Here is a 27,359-nt window from a genome sequence, read left to right as displayed (position 1 = left end):
AACTCAGTTTATTGAAAACAGGAAATAGATAAATAAAATTAAAAGATAAGTATAACCATTCACAAGAAATAAACAAGAAGGCCAAATAAGGCATGACGTCAGATATAATGAGGGGAGTTGACTAAATGCAATATAGAGATTAACAGAAATTTAATTGTACCAGCACAATAAGTTTTGACAAAGGAGTGGTTCCGAAACGCGTCAAGTGATAAAAGAATGAAGCTAAGAAAGGTAAGCAGTCTTCAATATAGAAACTAAAAAGCTCCCCCACCTGCTCGAAAATTGCGACCAAATCAGATGATTAGTCTTGTCGGACAGATCATCCAGAAAATAAATAAACTTATTATAGAACATTAAAACTCCAAAGAACACTAGATGACAGTGGCGTACAGATGCCCTTGCTACTTAAAAACATATAATCCATTCCAAAAGAAATTTCAAATCTATCAAAAACGGGTGTAAAGTTCCGCAATACTTAAAAACTCATCTTTACACTAAATCAGTCAAAAAAACTTGTAAAACTACTTGAATAATATCTATCTCTCAGGTTTTCTCCTAGGCCAATCTTTTTGTTTTTTCTATCCTCCTGACGGCCTCCACTTCTAATGACAGGGTGTCTTGAGACCTCGGAGATGGAATCTTCGTCCATCTCCAATAACCAAGGAGAATGTTTTATGGCCGGCATCGGATGATACCAGCTCAAGTAGAGCGGGGTATACTGCATCCAAGTTTAGACTGGATGCGCCCGCTGTAATTTTTTGGGCGGTTGAAGTGTTTGCCCTCTCTTTTGGAGTCCTCTGTATTTCGGGGGTTCCATGGTTGCACGTTGTACAGTCTCTATCCAAGACCTTCTCTTTGGTATTTTGAACTTTCGTTGCATTACTAGTCGATGAACAACCTCTTTTTCTACTAACATTATCTCATTTTCTTTCTGGATTCCCTGAATGAAAATTTTCTCTATTTGAACTTTTACCTCCGGTGCTTTAGGTTCAGGCCTTTTTTTTTATGTTTTAGCTTTACTTTCCTTCTGACTGGTCGAAGAATCATTCCTTCTTTTTAGAAAATCCTTTTGTTTGGAGACATCTATTTTTTTCTGTGTCGGTTTTGGATTGCTAGGCAAATTTTTTACTGGTTTTGATCAACTGAGATATATCTTCTGTAATTTAATTAACTTATATCACATAAAACACTTTGCTTGAACATGTCTGTTTTAATAATTAATGAAAACCTCATGACTGCTCATTTATAAAAATACCTCAAATGTTTTTGTGATTTTATTTTTTATAGGAAACATTTTTAGATAAAAAGGATTTTTTGGTGTTAAGAAAAAAGGTATATTTTACAAATTAAATGGTAATGTGAAATAAAGAGGTTTTAAATCGATAGCCCGATATAAAGGAATAAATTAATGAATTGTTGGGCTGTACAATCACCTAATACCAGTTCATTGATTTTAATATCCTTTGACTGTTTCAGTTTAATCCATCTGATCTTTACCCGAGTCCCAAACTGTTGATTCTGATCAAGTTTCATTGAAACACCTGCTAACTTATTCTATAGATGGCTTCCATTAATCACTCTACTGTTCCTTTACAACTGTTGCTTATATTTGAACTGCTGCCGACTTTAACTGCTCTGTACAAATATTTATTTCTTTTATTATAAAAAAGTAAAACAAATGTTTATTTTTAAAAATTATTTTATAATGCAAATTAAATAATTTTAAATTTAAGGATTTAAACACTAAAGAAAAAATGAACTTCGTGGAGGGGGCCAAAATCAGGTCTGTATTATTTTAAATATCATTTTCATTTTAAGATATCCTAAAATTGCTTACCTTGTAGAATGCAGTACTGTTCATCATTTTAGTTCATTAAAATTGAATATTAATCCAACCGTAAAAAGTTTATTTGGCAGTCTATAAAAAAAATTTTCAAATGCCCAAAAGGTTTTTGAAAAGGTCATTCATTATCATTAAATTATTTCATTATTACAGTCAAAAGTCATTATCTTTCGAAAGATTCCTGCATGATACACCTCAAACACATAATCCGGATAATCTAGTACATCTTAAAATTATCCTTTTTATATTAAATACTGGATTAGAGATTTAAATAGAAATCTTCTTTAAATTTGTGCCGCCTGCGTACAATTCAACTTTTTTCTATACGCTGCACATAATTCTTTTTTTATTTAAGATCTTAGGTTTCTTACAAAATTATTAAAGCAATCCTAATCTTTATTCTTTGTTTTTCTGTTTGTTACTCAGTAAAATTCAAAATTTTACCTTTATTAAGTGTACAAGATTCAGTACCTTTATTAATTACTTTCTTCCAAAACTATTTTTCCTATTTTGGAATTTACCCCTCGAAATGCACTTACTGAAAACTTCTTTTTCAAAGACAAAATTATAATTCCAAATAATATTATTATTATTATTATTTTTATGTACATTTTCGTGAAGAGGATTTTTTCGAGAAATCCCGCTTTTTTTATACTTTCCCATCTAGATAGCGCTATAGCTCTAGAAGGGAAAGTATTGTATTTATCCAATTTAAGCATATGCGGTTTTCACCGGACGTTTTGACAGCTCAGGAACCTAAAAAACCGGATGGAAATTTACTGGATGTACGTGTGTCTGGTGTTAACCTCTAAATCACCGGATATTTTTAGGACTACTGGACCGATTTGACCAAAATTCGTCAGATTACTTCTATGTACAGGGCATTGATGCCATTAAAATTTCAACTTAAACGTCTAGGAGATGAGTCTTTAGAGCTAGGTCACACTCAGTATCTCGAGATTTTGTCTAATTAAGGTCATTTTTTTTTAGGCACATTTGATAACAATTAAAGAATAACAATATTTGCAGAAAATAATTTTCGTAGAATCGCACCCCCACCCCAAAAAATTCTCTAAACTAGAGGTTAAGTGGGCATACTACTTCAATAGTACACAAGGAGCAATAGTGTCGCAGTCCGCCATCTTAGAATTACCTTTTCCCTCGTCCTCTTGGACTGGAAAATTTGAAATTCCACAGAGTTACCAACCAATTTTTTTTTTACAGTTTAAATATTAATTATTTATTTTATTTAACTTAGTTAATATTTCAAAGGTTGGTACTACTGACGTACAAGTATTGTAGTTGTTTGATATGATGTGACGTCACAGGTAAGCGGTATAACTAAATAAATGAGTAATATTTAAATTGCAAAAAAGTAACTCGGTCTGGCTGGGTCTCGGACTCGATCGTCCGGTTGGCTCGGTACCTGGTGCGTTAAGTTTCGCGGCTGCACCTGTCTCCCGACCGTACAAGCGAAATTTGTTCTACGTAAGTTGTTACATTACATTTAGATTAGTTAGTGCCGACCATCACCGCGAGTACCGTCACACCCACGAAAATTAATACCTTTTGCAAATAAATCGATTTAAATCCTTTTGCAAATATTTTTTTGTAATTTAATTTTTGCGAATGTATTTAAAAAACTGATCTCGGAACAAGAATGCCTAATTTAAATGAAAATAACTCTATGGAGGATGTTTTACTTTTTTTTTAGATTTTGATCGAAAATTACTTTTCACGATGTAGAAAAAATGAAGTAACCGAGGAAAGCTAAAATTAAATTTAGGTGTTACTTGCCAAAGTTTTATTTTAGCTGGGGTGTCTGTAGATTATTTTTTAGCCCCCGGGTAGGTATTGCGCTTCAGAGAATGAGATGAAATGTCAATTTTGTAGCGTGTGTAAATGCCATGCCTGACCTAAATTCTAACCCGAGACCTCTGGATGAAAGGGCGTGGTCTGAAGTACTGTTGACACAGATAATAGGGCAGTGGAGTAGATAGTATACCGATACGACAAGGTAGAAAAAAAAGTCGCCAGTCCGACAATGTATGCCCCATTTTGTACGCCAACCCGATCAGTTGGTCTTACTGTGCAGGTGTAATTTTAGCCTATTTATTATTGAATAAATTGTAGGGCAACTGATAGTAAAAATAAAATAATTCTTCTTACAACAATCTCTCCCCAGCATCATCCCCCTCCTCTCCGCAACCTATCAAACCCCCCTGACCCTTTCATTTTCTTCTCTTTCCACTTTCTTTCTTTACCTGATCTTTGTCGATTCTTTTTCCACTTTACTTCTCTCCTGAAAATTAAACTTAAGTTTGTAAATAATGATTCCAAAGTTGTATCTTATTTTCATTATTATCTTTGCGGTCTATAGTAAACAAATAAAAAACGGATTTTTCCTCAATGGCTTTGTTTGCTTCAGTTTGTGTCTATTATTTTGATTCGGGTTTCTTCTACTGCTTTAATGGGATTATTCATTAATACGTTTAACTGAATTTTATTAATCAACTTTCTTTTTTAAGTAAGCAAAGTAATCTGTACGGCGGTAATCTTGAAATATTTATTAATATTTTCCTGTTGTCCTTGATAGATTTTTGGCAATTAATTTCTCAAGATAGATAAAAGAAAAAAGCGGAAAAAAATTCGCCCTCAATAGATTCTATTTGGCTAAAAAAGGAAAAACTCCTTAGCCTTAATAACTTCGTGGATTTTCTTCGGTATATTTTCATCTAATTTTATTACGTATTCTTCCTTATTGAATCTTCATTGCTCACTGATTTCAGAAGTTAACTATTTTATGTGATTCTACAGTGACCGGTGTCGAAAAGAAATAAATAAACACTTAAGCCCCAAAAAACAAGAAGTTTGAATGGAATCCTTAACAAAAATATAAAATTTAAATGTAATTCTGAAAACTGAAAATCCAATTGTATCCAGTATTATTATAGGCGACACCAGAATTTTTTTTCAAAAAAGGGGACCCCTGAGACCGGGTTTAAGAACTCTAAAATTTATTATAATTTCTGATACTTTGTTGTTTGCAAGTAGTGGCTGTTATTAAAAATGTATATGAGTTAGTTGTCGAGCAAGGGGATCAAATAAGACCCAATCATTTTGATACGCGGAAATTATATATATATATATATATATATATATATATATATATATATATATATATCTCATACATGTAATGTGGCGTATACATGTATTTTTTTTTTAATTTTATTTATTTATTTTATTTTTTTTTTGTGTAAATAAAACGTAAAAAGTGTATAACTGATTCCATAGAAAACTTTACTAAACACCCTTAAAGAATTAAGACTCCACACAAAATTAATAAATCTGATTAAAGCAATACTTAAAAACATAAACCCCAAAAAAAAATTTAGAGGAGAGCTCTCCATACCATTCAAGATAAAAACAGAGTTAAGAGAGAGAGGGGCTACTCCCACTTCTCTTCGACTGCGGATTGGAAAAAAATCATGAGGGAATTGAAAAATTAGAACAAACAACTCAAAATTTGGAAAGAAATAAAATTGAATTGTCTAGCATTACGAATCTTTTGTTGCTGTCAGAAAATCAGGAGGAGACCCAAAAAACAAATAGAAACCCTCCAAAACATAGCAGGTAAAGTCGGATCGCAAATTTTCTAAGAAAACACTGGAGTTTTTTTATATTTAATTATAGTTTTTTTTTTTGTGTTACTTTTATTTATAGTATACGTTTAATTTATTATTTATTTTCTACTAATTCTTTTTTTTTTTGGCCCATCACCAAAAATAAATCGATCATTTCACCTTTAGCAACAAGCAAGTAATAATAAACCATTTAAATACCTTGGAGAAATAACATCAAGCAATATAAATGAAAAACCAACAATGCAAAATAGAATCAATAAACTCTGATTTGCACAGAAACTAACATTGCCTACGTACAAAGAGAAATCCCTCTCAAAGAAAAATTAAGCACTACAACACAGTAACACGACCAGAAATAACTTATGCGTGTGAAACACAATTCAATCTTAGAAGCAAAAACAGAAGAGAAGAACTTCAGAAAGTGGAAAGAAGAATTCTATGAAGAATTTTATTAACAAAAAAAATTTACAGTAGATGGAAAATTTCGATTCTCCTTAACGTGAACCCTTACTGAACATCATGAAGAAAAGAAGAATAGCCTTCCATAGTCATCTACCAAGGATAACTAAGAAACTACTAACAACAAAAAATAAAGTTAAAAGCAATTGGCTAAAAGAAATAGAAGACCCTCTCTCTCTCTCTCTCTCTCTCACTCTCTCCCCTCTTTCTTTCTTTGGTATTTAATCCTATGATTGGTTGGTAGCAAGTCTCCAAAGTCCTCTATCCTGAACCTTCGTTTTCAGGACTATTTTATCTTCGGAAAATTAACTGAAGAAAACTCCATCATGTTTGTTGTTACTCGGGGTATCCGTAAGTCTTTAATCCGCTGGTTTCCCGTTCCCTTGCGAATTCTATGCCGCTGGCTATTTAGTTCATCCGCCTTTAGGAAGAATTTCTACTTCCTAGGACAAGAGAGCAACCTCCCCTTACCAGTTCATCTGCTTTCTTAGGAAGCCGTTAGCACTTGGCTAGGTGTTAGACTCTTTTATTCCGGGTGTCACTCGATTCTTGCATTCGTTTCCGTTTTAAGTACAAAATGTTGCTCCCTCTCTATCACGGGGAGATGAATTTCAGGATTTTCCCTTCCATGACTCTAGGACCATTAAGCATTTCCTAAACTGTCGGGTACTGATAGAGGGGTCTTTAAGAACACCTTAAAGTATCGAAGAACAGCTTATGAACAGGGAAGAAAAATTATCCTTAAAAACAAGTACAAAATTTAAATAATAAATTTCGAAACAAAGAAATTATATTATCACAGATGAGAAGAGATTTCAGAGAGCTAAATAAAAGAATGAGAGAGTATTGAAAAAAGAAGAAAAATTCCCAGAAATGATCTTCCCAACATTGATTAGAATTGCTCCAATGAAAGCCTAAACCATATTAAAAAAAAAAAAAAAAAAAAAAAAAGTAAAAACGATCTAGTTAATTTATAACTTTTAAATTTGTTAAATGCTTATTTTTATTTGTAAAACAAAATATGTTTTTCATTTTTGTATTACACTTAAATTTCATAATGTATGTAACATTATAAATAATGTATAAAACATAAACGAGAAGAAAAATATTATTTTATCATCACTAGTTTTATCCACTATCTTTTTTTTTTTAACTTTATTCATTCATTCTGCTAGTAAATATAAGTAAAAGAAAAGAAGATCAGATAATACCGTTGAATATTGAATACTTTCCTTTTTTTCTTTTTTTTTTTTTTAATAAAAAAAATGAATGAGAAAAAGATTCCTTTCATTTGGTTGAATTAATTAAGCCATCATAAAACCTCTCAAATCTTTAAAAACAGAATAAAAGAATGATGAGTAAATAAAATCTCAGTCTGATTTTTTAAAATTCTTTAATATAGCTAAGCTTTTTTTTTAACTTATTTCATTAAATTTAGTTTTATCTCTCATTTTATACTTAGTTTATTCAATGTAATTTAATTTTATTAAAGTAATTTTTTTTTGAATAACATTCTACAGATTTTATGATAGTTTTAATAAATATTTTCTTTGGTGATTATATAAAAAAAAAAAAAAAAAATTGATACCAAGTATATCATGCTTATGATACAAGGTGTTATCAAGCTTATAATACAGAGGATGATATTAAATTATGAAATTGACTTCATATTACAAAGCTGAAAGATAGAACGTAGAAACAAGTGCAGATCTACATAATTATAAAATTCCTACTTTATGCTGGTTGAAATTTTTTTCACCATCTTGGATCGGCCATATTGAATCAGACGTTTTTAAATATGATTTAAACATGGATTTAATGTAAAGTTTTACGAAAAAAGTATAACACCACATGACTTCCTTTTACGCCTATTAAATTACATTTACACATTTTTTTTTTTAAATGAAAAGTACATAAAATTTTATTTCATTAAAAACTTCTGATATTTTTACATATACAATTTTTTTTATTACTGAATCATTTATTCATCGTAAAACGTTTTTACAATCAGATGTTAATAATTATTAATAAATCAATATATTTACATTTAAAAAGAAAGGTATGAAATCTGATTCGAACCGATGTACCTTCCCCTTGTAAAAACAAATATTTTATTGATTAAAATCTTATTTGCCTGTAACTCTGGAACCAGTGAAAATAAGTACCACTTATGATACACCGTTGAAAAGCTCTCAATGAAGACGTATTACTGCAGTTAAGAAAAAGTCCAAAATCCAAACTTTTTTTGACTTTTGGGCTTCTTGGGACACTTTTGATTCAGTCGATTGCCATCAAAAGGAGAGTTGCACAACTAGATGTTACAACAGTTTTAAAACCAAAATTTCAACATCCTACGACTAATCATTTTTGAGTTATGCGAATACATACGTACGTATGAAATTAGTCAAAATGGATATTTCCGTTGAAATCGAAAAATCGAAATGTTTCGCGATTACAATGAAGTAAAAGCGATGGTGAAACCGTTTCTCGATAAATGTCTTCCTTTTCGAGTTGTAAGCATCAAAATTGCAAAAACCGAAAAATTTCAGTTAGAAGATGTAAACTGCCTTATAGTATTTTTTTTAATTTTTATTACCTTCAGAATTACATCCGATACAACTTTCAACAGTTAATGTTGATTAATGACCCAAACACTAATAATATCATCCTTTACAATAATTAAATACCACTAACAATAATAATAATGTTCGATAACTAATAATTTGCAACACTAAATGGGTATATGAGTATATATTTTATATACATAAATATCGTATTTTTAGATTTATAAAATTATTTAAATAAAATAATTTTCATTTTTTATCTTTTATTTAATTTGAATTCTAAAGAATAAAATTTTATTATAGGCTGTAAAATTAATTTGTTGCGATATGAAATTGTACGTAGTACAATATAACTGTTAAATGCATGGATGTGCATTTACCAGTTCTAATTTCTTTATTTAATTTTGAAATAAACAAATAAATCTAAAGGTTTTTCTTGATTTATATTTAAATACTAATTAAGTAAAGAAAAGAATAAGAATAATTAGGTGATTTGTATTTAACAAGAATTTAATTTTTGAACACAAATTATTAATCTAGCATCTTTTTAATAACTGATTAGTATAACTTAGCACGTATCTCTTGTAACTTACAGCAAGTATAATTAGCAACAGCATGTAAACGTGACCGTGTCTAAATGACACAAATTAATCCTTTTCATAAGTTTGGCCTACTTTAGTTCTTTCTCCTTGCTATACTTTTTGTACTTAGAAACTAATTTTATAGTGTGTTTGTGTGTCTGTTCATATATATATTATATAGTATGCAGAGTGTTTCTAAAATGGTGGGCTGGCTATATATTTCGGATTCTGCTTGTAAAAAACTAAACAAAAATTATCCTTAGGAAAAATGGCAATTTCTCCTTTGTTCTTCCCCTGTCCGCCATTTTGTTAGTTTTATATAAAGATTTATATCTCAAGTTCAGATAGACGAATCACATTAATATTCTGTAAGCGTCTTTGTAACAAAGTCTTAAAATTAGCAAAAACTCAGGACTTAAATACCTTCCTAAATTACAAAATGGCGGATTTTCAATCCGTTATATTTTCATAAATATTAGTTTTATAAAAATTTATGTTATTTGCTAAAATATTAAGCCTTTTATTTTGAACAAAACGATAATTTATTTTTTTAAATCGGTTGATAAATAGCCGAGTTATGGTAGAAAATTGATGTAATTTTGTGTCATACATATACATTTATATATATACGTTCGCATCATGGAGGTATGAACTACGTTTGGTGGTTTTTTGTGCCTTTTTATTTTGTTTTTGAATTTTTTCTTTGGTTTTGATTTTATTCGGGTTTAAAATATTTCTGTGAATTTTTTGTGCTTTTTAATTTTTTTTTTAAATCTTTATTTTTTATGTTTGTATGGAATATTTGTGATTTTTTAATTTTTTATTATAAATATTTTTTCTTCTATATTATTTTATTAGTTTCTACATATAAATATATGTCAAGAGTTTAAGATGGCGAGGGCCTGCCAGTTCAGGCAATACCTCCAGACGGTTTTTTTTTAAATTTCACAGTAATCAGAATTTGTTATTTGTATTCTGAGATAATGCGCGCCACAAAAGTGAATTTAATAGAAAAAAACATGTGAAATATTTAACGAATTCTTTAGTTATGTGATGAATATAACTGGAGTGATATTTTCTTCCTTTTCTAGCATTGTCACTCTAGCATTCGTAGTTGTCGCATTTCGAATTACCTCCATTGCCAAAACTACGTTTAGCGCTGTGTCTTCCTGAGTTGGAATCGTCGATTAAATTGCGATGTTACGCTTCTCCCATTCCCTATCGCTACTGTCATTGCCTCTTCTGCTTTATCCCTCCCGCTGTAACGGTTCTACACTTTCTTGAAATTAATCCTTTTTATTCTCTATTTTAAAAATTTCAGATTTTTAATCATTACATCGGACTGAGTGTTTATTTGTTCATTAATTATGTCCTTTCCTTTTAATGTTAGTTTGAATATTTTCATTTTTTCTATTTGTAAACATTTTCTGAAATATTTAAAAGTTTAATTTACATTATACATAAAAAATCAAAATACTTTTATTTATTTAAATAAAACTTTTAATTGCTATTAGCTTTCCGTATATATATATAGTACTCAATTAATAGGCCTATATAAGGAAGTAACTTTACAAATTTGCAGGAATTAACACGCTTGAATAAATAACTCTTTTATAGATTATATCAAATCAAAATTTTACAAGTCGATTCAACTTTCTTTAAAACTTATCAACTTACTGTAATGAATCCGATAAAACGTTTAATATTTATCTTATGCTGTTATAACTTTATAAAAAATATATGTAATATTATTACTTCTTAATTTTTATATATATATATATATGGATGAAAAAAGAAAGAGCGAACGAGAGAGATATCAAAGTAAAGTTTTAAGAAATTAAATATGTATGTAGATGGAAATGAAAAGCTCTAGGCGCTTTCTCAGTAAGAAGAAACTTTTCCCGAACGTCTAATTTGACTTCGAAGTTAATTGCATGCAGCCGATTCGTCGACTTATCGATTTTTAAGAATCGAATTACTGTGTTCAACTACCGTCAAATCATTCTCTGGATCAACGATTCGTTACTTATTTTTCCGCTCGCTTGTACACAATCATTAAACTTCATTTTATATATTTTTTTTTTTCTTTATTTCTAAGAGTTTAAAAACTATTACTGATCCCTTTTAAAATAACAGGCTATCTATTATGTATAAACGTATTTTATATTATATTTTTTATTTTATATATATTTTTTTTTTTGTTAGATATCATAATTTACTTCTAATTATCCATTTTGAAAAGTCTTGGCCGTCGATTTTCATTTAACAATATGCAGTGATACTCTTCGTAAACAAATTAAAAAACGGCGGTCGTTTCAATTTTTCAATATTAAATATCTTAGGAATTATTAGATTTATCAATTTGTGTTGTATTATAAAAATTATAAAGCATTTTTTGTGAATAAAACGACACCTTAGTTGTAAAAATTCGACGACAAACAACAGAGTTGTTGGAAGATGTAGACCTAAACCAATACGGCGGCCATCTTGTTTTTTTGTATTTTTTTTATTATTATTATCGAATTTGACAAAAATTCCATTTAGTTATCAAGTAAGTCTTAACGTATCATAATAGTTAAAAACACTTCAAGTGTCAAATTTTTGGGTTATTTAAAAAAAAGCTTTTTATTGTAGATTTTTTAGTGTTACTTGAAATATTAATTCATCTTAATTAAAAAAAAAACTACTTCTTAAAAAATTAGCCGTAGTAACAATAAAAAACTATTTGAATGGATAATTTAAGATAATTAAAACTAAGTACAATTACGGAACTTAAGTTTTTAAGAACGGGTGGCGTGATTTTTTTAATTTTTTTCAACAGTTTTTCAGTTATTTTATTTTTGAAGATTTTTTATATAAACAAAAAACATACCTACATTTATAAATGTAGGTTTAATTGATCGTGAGGTATAAAGCAAAATTAAATTAAATTTCAATCGCATATAAGTAAGGAGACATAAAGAAATTTTTAATCAATATTTTAATATTTTTAGATTCACGAAATCTCAAATCTTCGAGTAATAATAAAATCGAAGATGAAAATCATTCATTTATTGACCTACAGCAAAATTTCCTATTTTTGTATCAATTTTGTTTACGGTTATACGTGAGCTAACAAAAAATGTAAGTCGCTACTGTCAACGGCAGATATAAATTTAATTATATATATTTTTCTTTGGTTTTGAGAAAATTCCAGAAGTGGAATTTCCAGTTGAATCTCTTGGTAAATCAAAACTTATGATTTTTTGGAAAGGGGGAAACTACAAAACATGATAAGTGGTGGTACGGAAAAGAACGAATAGAAGTTGTAAAAAGTAATAAATATTATAACAGAGTATAACACTCTCATCAAAATTATCTCTGGAAATTGCATTTTAAGGAAAAATTACAAATGGAGAAATTGCCCTTGAATAAATTTAGTAAATTTAAGCATTTTACAGTAGGTTAAATTTACGAATGAAGTAGTTTCTTTTGCAGTAATATATTTTTTTATGAAGAAGGGAACAAGAAACAACTTCATTCCAAATTTTATAGAAGTATAAAATGCTTTTTAATCTTGAAAACGGGTATGTCGTTGTAAGTAGCGGCTTAGATGTTTTGTTAGGTCACGTATATAATCGTAAACTAAATTTAGATAACAATAGGAAATATCAAACTCACTAAAATATAGTTGTTATTTAGTCCTGCTTAACATTTTCTCTCTGATCCCTACAGAGAATGGATCCGAGTAAAAATGATACTGTGTTCCTACAGAGTAAAATGATTACTCTCTTCATCAGAGGTGCATATTGAATATTTTCAAATCATAATTTTCAAAAGAAGCAGCTTTGATTTGTTTCTGTTGAACAGTAATTATTTTATATACGTCATAAGAAAAGCAGTATATTAATGTATTTCTTTCTGATTCAGTTCTGAAACAATTACTTGTATTTTGCATACAGTGGGACACCGATTATCCGAACACCGATTTTCGGGACAAATATTCGGACTGTTAACATCCGCACTAAACACTTTTTAAAAAATTAATACATTATTTTAAAAAAATATAAAATACTATTCAAATTTAGCTTTGCTTCGACTGAAAATTTTTTTTTTATAGATTTTCGTTTTTATTGAGTTTTTAAATCATTTTTCCAATTCATGCTGCACAAACCGTTTGTAAATTTAGGACTGTAAACTGATTATGAAATTAACTTCTGAAAAAATTTATCGAAACGGAAACAATAATTGGTCAAGCGTGAATTATGATGTAATGATATTTGTTTCCATTGTGCTGTGAGTATACAACAGATCGAAACAAATGTATTCGTTACCTTAAAAAAGTTTCATAACTTTACGCAGGATAGGCTGCATAATTTTCATTATGTTATGATACTTTTACCCATTGGGGCATTTTAAGTATTTTTTGTTAAACGATTATAAATTAACCGATCATAACAGTCCCGTATAATGAATGCATAATGAATTTAAATCTAGTGCTGTTAACATACTTACCGACATCATTAAGATTTGTTAACATTATGTGTACAAAATAAAGAAAACGAGTTGTTTTATCAGAAGATATAATATCTTAGAAAATTGAAAATATTGAAATGTCTTAAAATTGTAAGTTGTTGTATCGGGTAAGTCGTTAGCAGATCGTATTACTGTATCTGTTTTTTATTGCAGTGTCGAACGATCTATGAATCTTTTTAATTTTACTGAAATATATTTTTATTTATTTTTTTTCATCATTTTATTAAGTGTGATACTCATTAAATTAGATTGTAACCACTAGATTTATATAAATTAGATTGTATATTGTACCCATTAAATATATATTTCCAGTTTAACTTTTTATTACCTTTTTTAACTTTCCAATTATCCGGATTCGGCCTTGCAAGTATCTGGATAATCATTGTTCCACTTCCTGTAATTAAAATTCAAAAAATTAATTTTTTGCTTTATATTCTTATTCGTCGCCGTTCCTCTTCTGGCTGTGTTGAATATAAAGCATTTAAACGAGAGTAGCTCTATATGGTTTCTCCAAGAATAATAATCATTACACAACCAATGTTTGCACTGAAGACGTTTCATGTAGAGTTGAATATTAATTGCAATTCAGTTTGGTCAATTGGAATTTTCAACGTTTGTTGAAAATTAGTGCAGTATATCAATAAAATATTCACTACCGTTTTAATAGAGAGCAATCAAATAAAATAAAAAATATATTTCTCTCTGTACTATTCATCGTTGAACCCAAGTCAGAAAGTTTTAATTCTTATAATTGGCAATATTCATGAAACTTCTGTTACAATTTTTTATATATTATCATTACCTCCCGGATTTCAACAAATTAGTATTTATACATTTTAATAAATGTTTAGTTTTACAAGATATATAAATACGATTACAACATTGTTACAAGATTTATTTTTTTTATGCTAATACTGCAAAGTCGAGTCATGTGACGTTTGCAATGAGGAAGGGAGTCTGCTTAACTAACCGGGTTGGTCTAGTGGTGAACTTAATCGCAGATCATCTAATTTTGAAGTCGAGAGTTCTAAGGTTGAAATCCTAGTAAAGGCAGTTACTTTTATACGGATTTGAATACTAGATCGTGGATACCGGTGTTCTTTGGTGGTTGGGTTTTAATTAGCCACACATCTCAGGTCCTGAGACTGTACACTTCATTTACGTTCATACATATCATCCTCATTCATCTTCTGAATGAATACCTTACAGTGGTTTCTTAGGTTAAACAGAAAAAAAAATAGAGGGGAATATGCCTAGATGGAGTTTATAACCCCCATTCGGACAACGTACAATATCTAGGATTTCATTTGGACCGCCGCCTAACATGGAAAAATCATGTGAGAAAGAAGAGAAAGCAATTAAATATTAAGCTTAGGCGGTTGAACTGGTTAGTAAGAAGGAAGTTATGTAGTAAAGGTTGTTGTGTAAGCCAATATGGACCTATGGGATACAACTTTCGGGTACGGCAAGAATATCAATATCGATATCACCCGTAGGTTCTAGAACAAAGTTCTGAGGAATATATCGGAGGAGTCATGGTTTGCGAAGAACAAGGAGGTCCTCGATTACCTAGGGATATTGTCTATTCGTGAAGAAATTCACCGGTTAAACTCAAAGTATTTACTTAAGCTTAACGCATGAAAAGCATTCGGCTAATAACTATTGGATAACAATTAAGATGTGAAACGGCTGAAAATATTGCATGTATTGCAATACCATAAAGTATTGGTATACTTTTTTATTGGTACTGGTAAGTATTTCTTTTTTGTGGGCAAAAATATTTTTGTGTTTCATCGCCCGGAAAAAAAGGGAAATATAAAAAGAAAATACAAAATTTAATAAGTCATTATTAAAAATAAAAACGTAAATTATAAATTTAAAATCAAAGTTAAACTCAAACTAAAACACTAAAAACAAAGACAAAATAAAAACTTAAAGTAAAAAATATCAAAAATATATAACTACCGTACAAAAAAGAAAATGTCAAGAACACCATTAAAAAGTATGTAAAACATTAGTACATTGAAGAAATAAAAATATCCGGTTCAAAACGTTTTTATTATTGGCCAGGATCTGACGAAAACTCCTTGGCAATTTAAATTTACGACACAAGGCCGCATAACGTATGCAATCCACAAGGGTGTGGCGCATAGTCAAGCGGCACTTACACCGTAAGCATACCGATGCATTTTCTGCTGTTATTAAGTACCCGTGTGTAGCTCTCGTATATCCTAACCGCAATCGGCAGAGGACCACTTCCTCTCGGCGAATTTTTCCTACGGGAGGAATCCCATGGCAACACAGTATCTTTGATATAGCGAAGTTTGTTGTCGATTGTGGCAATCCAGTCGTCTTGCCACCTTGCTTGTTTGACATAGTTAATAAAGTCGGATGTAGTAACACGGGTAGTGAAGGACGGTTGACTACATGAGTCTTTAGCAGCGGAATCTGCACGTTCGTTACCCGGAATCCCCATACGGCTAGGAATCCAGCAGAAACTCACCTGTGTATTGCGATGGTTTAACTCGGCAATTGCATTGTAGATTTCGATGATAGGATATCTGGAATAAACATTTTCTAAGGCTTGGAGAGCACTACACGAATCGCTACAAATAAGTATATGACGTTATTTAGGGTTAACCGTATTCAATGCCTTACACATAGCAATACAGTTAAGCAGTAAACACACTCGTAAGACCGGGTAGACCAAACATGTAAGTTCGGTCATTAACAATAAACGCGCGTATACCAAAGTATTGCTAAAGTATTGTTACCATAAAGTACGGTATCGCTGAGAAAAGGAAGTAAAAAAAAAGTAAAGTAAAAGATTTAAGTAAAAAACCTATATAGTATCAAGTAAACAAATGACTGATGACAGACAAATTATAAATTTCATATTAATAATAAAATATACAGGTCAAATTAACATATCTTTTTTATTAAGATTGAAGTAAACCTATGTTAACTTATTTCAGACCACTGATCTCTTAGATTGATGAATCGGTATACCTTTTTTAAAGCTTATAAGACAAAAATTAACTGAGAGAAGAATGTAATTTTTAGTAAAGTATTAAAAAAATTAATTTACATAAAAAACTGTTTTACATTGTAAAAAATATTCAAATTAATATGTTAATGAAAAATCTAATTTATATTTTAATTGCATTATGTTTTTAATTGTAAGATTATTACTTTTTTTTAATATACCAATTTATCAAGAGAAAAAAGAGATAGAAAAACTGAAAATAACTTTAACGATATCTGTCTGACATTTCTTAACCGTGGCAATTGTTAACTTTTTTTTTATCTAACGGACATTGTAGGCAAAATAGTCTTTTTAGATAATTAGCAGTCTCTGTAGACAGACGGTCTTTTGATCTTTAAAATCATATTTATAATTGTTGCTATTAAATAATAATTACTATTATCTTTTCTGCTAAGATCACTATATAATTTCTGTGTTGAGTACTCTTGAGAAAGGGAATCATGTTATAAAAATTGTATTTATGGAAAGAAATAAAATAAGTATTATAATTTTTTTTTCGTAATGTTCTCCAATCAGTTAAATAATTTGAATCACATTTAACAGCAAGTTAAATTTTGTTTACAAAAAAAATATAAACTTGAAGTTACAGAAAGGAAATTAATGAAAAAAAAACGAATGAAAAATACAGGGTTATCATAAAAGAATGGTGCGGTTTCAGTAATTCATACGAAGATTGTAGAAAATTTTCTATATGTTATATTGGTATCCCAGAAAGCCTCTAACCCAAAAGTTTGTTTATCAGCAGTTGTAACCACAACGTCAGTTCTTGTATTGTTGTTGCGGTGAGTTTAGTGAGTTACTATGTTCTCGGATAAAGACAAAGCAAAGTGTGTTTTATTGATGGGTGAATTAAAATCCGTAATTTTAGTTCAACGTGCGTTTCGACGTGAATTCGGAAGAGATCTACCACACAAAAATAACATAACACGTCGGTTCAAACGATTCGAAGAAACTGGATCGGTTAAGAAACCGAAATCAACCTGCAGACCAAGTGTACCAGACGAAAGGGTTGAACTAATTAGACGATCGGCAATTAGAAGTCCTGAGAAGTCCATCCCCCGTCGAAACGTCGAATTAGGTATTCCAAAATCAACAGTTCACAAAGTTTTACATAAAAAACTGAAATTACACGCTTATAAAATCCAGATACTGCAGGTATTGAAACCCGATGATGGTGTAAAACGTTACAATTTCGCTGTTGAAATGTTGGACAGAATAAGTGAAAACGAATCGTTTTTAGACGATATAATTTTTACAGACGAAACTACATTCCATGTGAATGGATGTGTTAACAGACACTATTCACGAATATGGGGCTCTGAAAACCCACACGCAATTATTGAGAAACAACGCGATTCGCCTAAAGTTAATGTTTGGTGTGGTGTGATGAAAAATCGTGTAACAGGGCCTTTCTTCTTTGCTGAAAAAACAATTAATGGAGTTGTGTATCTTGACCGATTATTGCTTTCCTCAGCTGGATGAACTCGAAAACATTCATCGACTTCATTTCCAACAAGATGGTGCTCCCCCGCACTTCAATCCATTGGTCACGGACGCTTTGAACGAAAATTTTGGAGATCGATAGATAGGCCGGCAAGGATCCATACTTTGGCCTCCAAGGACCTGACACCTTGCGATTTTTTCTTGTGGAGATTTTTTCAAAAGCGTTGTTTATACACAAAAACTTCGCGACCAAAACCGCTTAAAAAACTGGATTAATGAAGCGATGACAACCATTAACGAAGAAATATTAACTAATGTTTGGAGAGAAGTTGAGTATCGTTTGGACATTTGTCGAGCGACTAAGGGCGCACATATTGAAACTTATTAATTATCTAAAAAAATGTTTGAGACGACAAATTTAAAAAATAAAAAACATAAACTGTAAGAAATTCTGTTTTAATTTAAATCATGTTCAAAACTGCACCATTCTTTTATGATAATCCTGTATAATCTAGGCTTTGTCAAGTTATAAATTTAAAAAAAACAACCTCTACCATTACCACTAATAAATACGGAATAAACTACAACTTCTGAAAATTCGGCATACGTATACATACATGTATATTCTGAATATGAACCAAATCGGAGAATAAATATTTTTTTTTTGAACTATCACAACCCCACCACCATTTAGAAGGTCAAAGTTTTGCAAAAATATCTCGTTTCACTTAACTAATATATATTCTGAATATGAACCAAATCGGACCATAAATAAATTTTTTTCAAATATCTCGGCTCCACACCAGTTAGCAGGTCCATGTTTTGCAAAAATATTTCGTTTCACTTAACTGATCGATGCCCTGAATCAGTCACTTATGTTTAGCCAACACCTCCTGGGACACTCCGTGTATATCGTCATATGTTTTTTTTCTGTGAATTTAAGTCAGATTCTACTAGGTCATTTTTGCCGAGGATATCGAGATTATGGTTGCTCTCTTCCCAGTACATTGCCTGTAAATCGACTCGGTCTGTTAGCTGTATAGCAAGCCTTATAAATAAAGTAACTATCGTTTAAAACCGTATTTCATAACCCCTCAAAAAAAAAAAGAAGCATCTTTCCAATAATGACTACATTTGTACAAGACATGAAATAAGATAAGCCGCTTAAAAAATCTAAATAATCATGTTAAAGAACAACATTTCCAAAGCCAGGATCAATAGGAAAAGTGTCTCACGTAGCCATATTTTGTTGCCTGATTCATTAAAATTAAAATAAAAGCAAAATCAAGTAACCGTTATATGCTTATTGGTATCTAGATCGATTATTGTCCTGAAACGACACATGATTTACTCTATTTCATCTCAGTAGGAGTCGACAAAAAACTTTTTTACAAACCTGAAAAAAAATCAGCGTATCTCTTTAATAATATTCAATAATAAAATTTAATTGTTCTTTGAATTTGATTTGATTCTATTACTAAGTTATATTTTTACATCCTTGTACGAAGTAAAGGATGAAAACCGCAAAAGATTTCGGTTTTCAGATTTCAACGGAAATATCCATTTTTACTAGTTCCGACGTGACGTATGTACGTATGTGAGTATGTATCTCGCATAACTCAAAAACGATTAGGTGTAGGATGTTGAAATTTTGGATTTCAACATGATGTTACAACTAGATGTTACTGTTGTAACATCTAGTTGTGCACCTCTCTTTTTGATTACAATCGACTGGACTAAACGTCTGCAAGAAAGCAGATAGATTTTTGGACTTTTTCTTAACTGCTGTAATAAGCCCTCATTGAGAGCTTTTCAAACATATATCACAAATGGTACTTATTTTTATTAGTTCCAGTGTTATAACCAAATTAAATTTTAATTAATAAAATACCTGGATCTTACAAGGGGAAGACATATCGGTTCAAATCCGACTAAATCTTCTTTTTTTTAATCTTTTTTTTTTTAATTTAAATATATTGATTTATTAATAATTATTGAAATAAAATTTTATGTACTTTTCATTTTAAAAAAATTGTATATGTAATTTAATAGACGTTCAAGGATGTCACGTAGTGTCCACATCAGATTTTTTAAATATATATTTAAATTTTTATATATATATATTTTTTTTTTTTAATTGATAAAATATACCAGTATAAAAAAATGTAAGCTAATAATTTAAAAAATTTACTAGCATAAAATGATATTTGTGACTAAATTATTATTATACTAATAAATTTTAACAGTTCATTATGTTATAAAGGTTTCGATTAAATTTTAACAAGTTTCGTATTACTTGAAATGTCAAGTGACTCTAAAGAACAGTAACCGAATATCTCAAAGCGGTGTAGAATGCTTAGAGCAAGAGTTAAGAAGGAGAGGTCATCTCTATTACAATTCAGCGATTTTGTACCGTGTATTTATATACTGATATCCATTCCATTGTAACAGCAACTCTTATTAACAATAATGGTTTGTCTAATTTATAACAGAACTTTCATTTTAAAATTACATGTTTAGATACATTAACTTATAATTGTAAAAAAATAATAAATTTGATTTTAGCTTAATTTAAAACTTTTCTTAATACGTTAATACTTCTAGCCTTCCGAATGAAGAAAATAATGAATATTTTATATTTTAAACCAAAGAAATACTGTCATTTTACTTTAAATATTTATATTAACAGTAATTAATTCACCTTTAAAATATCTATGATTAACTTAGTGACGTTATATTAAAAAAAAAATTAAATTTAATTCCATTGTATCTACCACATCTTTTTCTTATAAATTTAATTATATATATTTTTCTTTGGTTCTGATGAAATTCCAGAAGTGAAGTTTACAGTTCACTTGTACCACTTCTTAACTCTTGCTGTGGTACGGAAAAGAACGAATAGAAGTTGTAAAAAGTAACAAACATTTAGGTGAAATACTCTCATTAAAATTATCTCTAGAAATTGCATTTTAATGAAAAATTACAAGTGGCGAAATCGCCCTTAAATAAATTTAGTAATCTGTTTTGCAACGATAATATCGCATTTGATAATAATTTTGTTATTTTTAATCCGGTGTGTAAATCGATAATTTGTTACGGTACCAAAAGTGGGGGTTTAGGATGTACGATAAGGTTGAAATTCTGCAGAAATTTTTTATATGGACAGTATTTTGTTTACCCCGGAATACTTCAGCTTATAGTTTGTATCTGAAAACTGGATTTTTTGTCTATCTTTTGGCATACGTATAATTAGACTCCATTTAAAATATGTACAACGTTGTTTGAAGCTGCCAGAAACAAGGTATCCAAATATTTTACTAATGTACAGTCTCGAAAAGAAATGTATATTAAGTAAGCGATATGTATGATACCATTTGAATTTAGAATGTTCAAAATGGCTTTAAGATGACTATTCAGAAAATTAGTTTTCCTTAGTAGCATTACAATAATTTAATTTGAGGAACGTTCAATAACTAAGGGAACAATGGGAAAAGCGGAAAAACTATTTAATAGAATTAATTGAAACTGTCTGAGCTCAAGGTAGAAAATATGAGCTATTCGAAAAGAACTTTCATTACTATAATCCTTTTTTTTTGTTTATTTCAAAATGTTGGCTGCGTTAGAAACGTGTACCTTGAAAGAACAACGTGCTGTGATAAAGTTTTTATTTCTGAAACTGTAAAATCAGTCAAAATTCACTCGGATATTAATAAAATGTATTAACCGTAAGAATTGTTATCAGAGGATCAAACATTTTAAATCGGGCAGAGCAGCTGTTATCAATTTTCATCGTAATGGAAGATCGGTGGAGGTTTCATCAGAGTATAGAATGGAAATATCCGAGTCCACCCGTCAGGAAAAACTCAAAACCTATGTGTCAGCCGTTAAAGCGATGCTAACGGTACTTTGGGATTATAAAGACCTAATTTATTGCAATTATTTGGAAAAATAACAATGTACAATCAACAACGAATTCAATTGTTCCACACTAGAAAGTAATATAAATACGCAATCAGGAGGAAACGTCCTGGTTTTCTCTCAAAAGACACAATTCTTCTGCATGACAACGCCTGCCCCTCATACCGCTCAAAAGACGGGTTGTTTTTAAAAATCTGGAGGTTCGGAAGGCGTTGCCGCATTTACCTTACAGTTCCGGTTTCTAACCATCATCTTTTTTTTTTTTGTTTGAACCTACCACAGAGTTTTTTTACGTGGCACCGATTTCCACAATAGTCGAACATGAATAATTAGAATGATTCAAATACAAAAGTGAACAGTTGTTTACTGCTGGAATAAGAACGCTCTCAAAAGTATGGGACAAGTGACTATATTTAACCGTGGATTATGTTGAAAAGTAATGTTTGTTTAATTGTTATTGAATTAGTAATAATTTTCTGTTCCTTTAATTATCCAGCGACATCTTATTTTCCAAATGATGAATAACATTTAGCTTTTTTCAATAACTTAGATTATGTTTAAAAAAGAACAATAATATGAGAGATATAATCGAAGTTAACATAATAAAGCGTGTACTGTAGTTTATTAAATGAATAGTAGTATCGTTTCCATAGAAACGATCGCACGTTAGATACGATCGGTAACTAACTGTACCTCTCCAAATTTCATATAACGCTAAGCTTCTTTACAGCATCACCTATGTATATTATGTACAATGAAATCCTTATTAGTGTACTTATTAACTGAAAGGTATTATTGTACATTAAAGCTTGTTTAATGATAATAATTAATAACAATGATGATTTTATTAACGCTAATCCGTAGTTATGCGCTACGTATTTACCGGTAAACTTTATAAGTTATAAAGGAATCTATTATTAAATTATCGGTAAATGGACCCTAACTTAATCAATAACCTTTGTTAATATTAGTATTTTATGCATCATTAATGAACTGTATGGAATGCACAAATTAATAGTTGAATCGGTGTACGTACACTATTAACTGAATCTGTTTCGTAACAGAATAGATTTGTAAATTTTCCAGGTAATTAGTCTTAACACAACACAAATTGATACCTAACAGTATGCGCTCAGTCATTCAAAATTACATTATTGTTAATTGAATGAAGTGTGATTTACATTGTGCTCTATAAGCTGATATCTGGGCTGTCTTGCTTTGTTTGTCTCTTAGTAAATTTATCTCCTGCAGATGTAGATTAAAAATTAAATTTCATTAAATTTTACTTTAATTTCGTGAAAGATAGGTTAAGAATTATCTAAAAGAAGTTCTATCAATTCAGTTCTTTGATTTAATTATAGACCATTATGAAATTATTAATGAATTTTTGTCGTTTTCTATAAAATACTGTCAGTAAAAAGATTAAATAACTAATATTTTTTTTTTAAAATAAATAAAAACCTCCTGTTGACATTAGTTTCTGGCTGAATCCATTATTTTAAACCCGATATAAAAAATCTGTTTCATTACCATTAAAATAACAGTTAATGTGTTCTTCGAAAAGCTTTAATAGAATTTTTTTAAATAATTAATAGCTAAAACCTGACTACAACTAAGTGTGTGTGTGTGTGTGTGTGTGTGTGTGTGTGTGTGTGTGTGTGTGTGTGTGTGTGTGTGTGTGTTGTGTGAAAAAATCTTTTACTAGAAATGATTTCTTGAATTTTTCCTTGATCAGCTGATGAAACAAGTTGCCAAATATGGCAAGATCACCAGTTAGTTAATTGGACCGTAACTGTTAAAATTAAGATCACCTGGATATAATTTTTGTCTTTCAAAAATATCATTCTTCAAGCAATCCAGAAAATAGCCCCAGACAAGATACTTCTTTAACAGTTTGCCATGCGGCTTCTGGGTGACTAGCTAGAATGTAAACGTTATGTGTTCGATCAAGTGATCAATTTCTGGTAACCACACGTCACAGGAATAGTCGACCTGAGACTGTAAAAGACTACACTAAATTTATATTCATACATATCATTCTCATTCATTCTCTGAAGTAATACCTTACTGTGGTTCCGGAAGCTAAACAGAAAAAGAAAGTGAGTGATAAATTTCTGGTACCCCCCTGGATGTCATTTTGGAAACCACTTGTTCCAATTCGTTGAGGGATTTCTCACTTCTTCAACACATTTGGAGGTAAATAACGATACTCATCGTGGTTTTTCATCGTACCTTCCCGCTCCAGCTCCAGCTCGTCGTGCTGCAATCGCCCTGGCCGCAGCGGACTCAGCAGCAGGATCCGGCCCAGCGTGGAATCACTAGGGGAGAACCGCCTCAGCCGCGCCGGGGAAGGACTAACGACGCCGACCCGACCCGACATGGGGGGCCATCACTGCCACGCTGTAGTGGGGACCCAACTGCCGCTAAGGGAAAGCCCGGTCGGACTTCTGCGGAGACCAGCTTCCGGACCCATTCTCAGAGCTAACTCAAAAAATGACCACCACAAGGTTATGAATTACGTGCCGTCGAAGCCATTCGGCGACAATATATACCGAATTTTTATAGAATTTAAACATCAAAAAAATATATATAAAAATATATAAAACTGATCAATTAAATGAAATAAAATGAACATTAATTCGTTAATAATTTCACTATAATCCACTGGAGCGCTCAGATTTCATTCATCCTCCATTTAAATTATTTCATCGTTGTTTCTTTTGCTGTGCCCTGAAAATAACTTTTGATTGTTATTTCTGTTTCGTTGTTCGTTTTTTTTTTTTTTTTTATTACTTTCAGCTTAATAAAATTGGATACTTTATCATATTGACGAGATTCCAGTCTTTCAGGTCGTATGTATCCTAATTAAAGAAACGATTAAATTTTACTAACAAGTTTGTAACACGTACAGTCGCCGCCAAGTAACGGCAAAGTTGGAGTGGCGTCAATTACTACCCATTGTAAAAAATGTTCCTCGCTCTTAGTAATCCCCCTTACCAAATAAGGTTCTATTTTTAACAAATGAATGCCACAATTTTGAAATGAAAAACAGACGCCTAATTCTATAATGTACATTGTAAAATTTAATAACGGATGACAAAATATTATCATATTTTGTCATCCGTTACTATCCGTTATTACATCCGCTATTTTGCTAGTTACATCCGTTATTTTCCGTGTACTATTAATTACACGGAAAATATGGCGATAGATGGTTATTAATTAACTTTAATTACTTACTAGAAAATAAATTATACGCTTAATTCCTCTATTAGAACTCTCTCCTCGCTGTTATCACTATCGTCAGTGTAATTTTTACTATTATCACTGTCACTACATAAAGAGACAGTGAAGGATTCTTTCAGAGAATCTATTAACGATTCTTAGCTTTAATAAAAACAGAAAACGATGTGTATATATATGGGGTTTTTTTTATTATTTTATGAAGTTAATTATTATTTACAAGAAGGTACGTAAACACTCTTATGTACTGACGAATGAAGATCACTTACTACACGCCACTAACTAACATGCATTTTAACCAACATAACCTGGAGCTACGTAATACTAAGGAGAATTTTCCCTTAAAATATAAGACAACAACATTTTAGAGTGGTTTTAACATAATCTGGATAGCTTAATCCTTAAGCTTTATGGATATATATATATATATATATATATATATATATATATATATATATGTGTGTATGTATGTATATTTATTTATTCACTTTTAAGATAACAAGTAATAATAATTAATTAGTGGTAAATGATTTGTAATGTAATGAACAAACTATTTTCTTGTAAAGAAAAGCCGGCAATGACTTACATAACTTTTCCGGCTACGTCGATCATGTTATTCAATTCAGTCATTTTAAGCTCTATTTGTACTTTATGATAAATAAAATACCTTTAATTGAAAAACATTAATCAATTTTTTTTTGAGCAATCTATGTTTTTTACAATCGATCGCCAAAACGATTACGACTATAAGTAAAATTGTTTGTTGAGATTTATAACCAAAATTAATTTTATGATATATATATATATATATATATATAAATAAATACAAAACTGATCATTTCTATACATCTTAAATATAAAATTAATTGTTTGAATATACTTAAATCTTTTAATTTTAATTTTTGAAACCAGGATTCTCAATAAAATAAAACAATCAAAATTTTTACATTAGTACATTAGCATATTTCAATTTCGTAAATTACGTTTGCGAGTTTTTGAAAATTTATGGGCTGTTGAATTCGAGTTTTTTAATGTTTTAAAATTTACAAAAATTGATTTTAAATAAATTAAAATCGAAATTTTAAAAAAATTCGACTTTTTTTTTAGATTTTGGGAACTTAGTTTCACTTTATTCATTTTAGGGGTTCTCATACCTTAAGAAAGCATTCGGGTAAAATTAATTTTTAAGAAAATAATCCCGAAGTGATACTAATAAATTTAAAAAAAAGAATTTTCTAATTTCTTTTTTAAATATCATAGTACAGCCATAATGCTAAATAAAGAAAATTTAGTTTTAGAAGGGGGAGAAAATTTTTGGCTAATTCTTTTTTCAAGAAATACTAAATATTAAGGGCCATCAAAAAACTAACATTTTTATATTTTAAAGTAATGGGTAACTTACGACATGGATTTTTTTTTTAATTTTTCGTTACCACATACCATTGGAGTGGGATGGGCAAAAACATTGTGTATATTGGTTTGAACGTCTATCGATGTAGAAAGCAAAAAACTTCCATTAATTTGTTGTCTGAAACAACGTATAGCTAAAAAAATGAAAAATTATAGTAATTTTTTGTGGAGGGGAAGAATATTAAATAAAAACTTTTGATAATTTTTGATCACGATAAAAAAAATTTTTTTAAGAAAAATTTTGTAGTGCCCAGTAAATTTATTTCAGCCAAAACACCCTTAATCTTTGTCCAATTTTTGCAAAAATATAATAATTCTTTATCACCGAAGGTAGTTTTCGCCAAAGAATTTATATAATTATTTATCTGTTAGTTATTATAAATATTTTAAAAATTTTTATAACTACCTGTCTACCAAGTTTGAAGAAAATTGGTCATCGTGGTCCAGAATTAAAATTTGGTAGTACCAACTCTTCTGAATGTAATCTTCCTTATTGTTGTTATTCATGGAAACAGGAATATAGGAATTTTTCTAATTGCTATCATTTTATATTTAATTGTTAATTTATAAAATTTGTACTATATGTTTACTATTTTTTAATAATTATAACATTAATTTAAGTAATGAAAAATCTAACATCTGTTTCTATTAGTTTTATTACGAGGTGGTAATAAATGCCTTATCGGGACATTA

At 29.9% G+C, this 27,359-nt stretch overlaps 1 protein-coding gene across 1 annotated transcript in view; it reads left to right on the top strand.

Moving 5' to 3' along the window:
- The window catches only part of bma (SCY1-like protein bma), an 823,269-nt gene that overhangs the window by 655,350 nt on the left and 140,560 nt on the right, over positions 1 to 27,359 (top strand). The gene's annotated exons all lie outside the window — the stretch shown is intronic.

This window comes from Lycorma delicatula, chromosome 8, assembly GCF_047948215.1.
Source record: "Lycorma delicatula isolate Av1 chromosome 8, ASM4794821v1, whole genome shotgun sequence".
Lineage (NCBI taxonomy): Eukaryota > Metazoa > Arthropoda > Insecta > Hemiptera > Fulgoridae > Lycorma > Lycorma delicatula.
The sequence above is the reverse complement of the archived record's forward strand: the minus strand, read 5'-3'. Positions and strand labels throughout refer to the sequence as shown.